This window comes from Cololabis saira, chromosome 11 (assembly GCF_033807715.1).
Source record: "Cololabis saira isolate AMF1-May2022 chromosome 11, fColSai1.1, whole genome shotgun sequence".
NCBI classification, from domain to species: Eukaryota; Metazoa; Chordata; class Actinopteri; order Beloniformes; family Belonidae; genus Cololabis; species Cololabis saira.
In genome coordinates this window covers 42845273-42847130 of record NC_084597.1, presented here as the reverse complement: position 1 = coordinate 42847130, position 1858 = coordinate 42845273, and positions in this window count along the sequence as shown.

Here is a 1858-nt window from a genome sequence, read left to right as displayed (position 1 = left end):
AGCGGTAGCGGTAGCTTAGCTCAGACTGTGATCAGATCTCAAGATTTGGGTCGATTGCTGTTCGTGTTTTGGTCGGCTCCGTGCCGGTTTCGTGTTTTGTTTGTGGTTTTTTTGTTGCAGATTTCCAGTGCTTGACGTGTGTCTCCGTGTGTTCCTGCTTCCTGGATTGGCAGTGGATGTCGTCAGAAGTGGTTCAAGCACAACCACGCCAGCAAGTTTATGGTTAAATATTATTGTTTGACTGGTATCATTCCACTTGAAATGACTGTCATGTTTAGTGATGGTTTTGAGCTGTATAGATAAAATTAGTTTGAATTTCTATGTTTTATTTTCAGGGTAAGAAACATCTGTTGCTAGATTGTCTGATGGGTGAGGTAGCCCAGACTAAATGTAGCATTTTCTTTGTTTTGCAGCAATATTACTGCAATAAAGCATTTGAAATACACTTTATATCAGGGTTAAAAACATTACTGTTTACTCAAGCGTACTCCTAAATTAAGTACTTACCTGCTGTACTCTACTGCCCTTATTTTTAACAGCTTGTGCTTTTTATTATTTTACTTCTTTTCTTATCATCTTATTCTTAATTTTTTCAATCTTATTTGTTATTTACTGTCTAATTATGTCTTGCCGCTTTTAATGTCAATGTAAAGCACTTTGAATTACCTTGTGTTAAATTGTGCTATATAAATAAACTTGCCTTGCCTTAAATATTCTTGTTTTGCTAGTATCATTCCGCTTGAAATTATGGGAAAATGCATAATTTAGTGTTGAATAACGTGCCAGGCATGTGCACCCCCTCTGATCTGAGATGCAGCCCTAGTCATCATTTTCTAGAACCGGTGTTGTGCCAAAAAGTGATTGCCTGCCAGAATCTGATTTCTTCAGATTTCTGGCCGCGGGAGCGCGCACAGCAGCCCGTTGAGCGATAGCGCTAAAACGTCAGATTTTCAGATCATGAAGCTCAAGAATGAGATCAAGTCATATTTAGGCAGAAACAACTTTTCATTAACTGTATTTGGCCTTCAATCAATTTTTGGCAGGTAAAAATGCCTATTTTGTGTTGTAATTGTCCTTTAAAAGAGTTAAAAGCAATCCTGTGAGCTCTAGTGTTTATATTATGAAGCTCAAGAATGAGATCAAATCATATTTAGGCAGAAAAAACCTTTCATTAACTGTATTTGGCCTTAGGGCCTCGGGGGGAAAAAAGTAAAAAAGTAAAAAATGTATATATATATATATATAAAAAAAAAAAACTTAAAATAAAAAAGGTAGGGGGGCTTTCCTTTTACTGCCACCCTACCTGCCTCTTTCTGGGGCTCCCAGTCGGGCAACTGGAGTCTGGTGGGGGCCTCCTGCTCACTTCCCTGTCCCAGTCTGACCTCACCCCTCATTGCAAAACATAAATTACCAATTCTAACTCTAATAATTATTCCTGGCATTATCATGAGATATTGTTTCATAGTGTATTATTATATTAAGTTATGAAATCTCATGGGATGTTAAACTATAGTATTATTATATTGTTATATATTATAGTATGGCGATACCATTTGGTTATATGTTATAATATTTTATAAAAATTATGTTATATTAGGATATTACTATATTATTATGCTATATTTATATGATATCGTGCTAAACCACTCTATATGATAATTATTTATTTGTTTACTCTCGAATTAATATTCTCAATTTATGTATTGTATTTTGTCGTTATTTGCACTGTATGTTAATAAATACAAAAAACTAACCAGAGGAACTTTGACTATAACATTTATGGTTCATATTCTCAGGAATCATACTGTAGGTTATTTTGGGAGATGTTGCATATAAATTAATGATATACATAATTTGA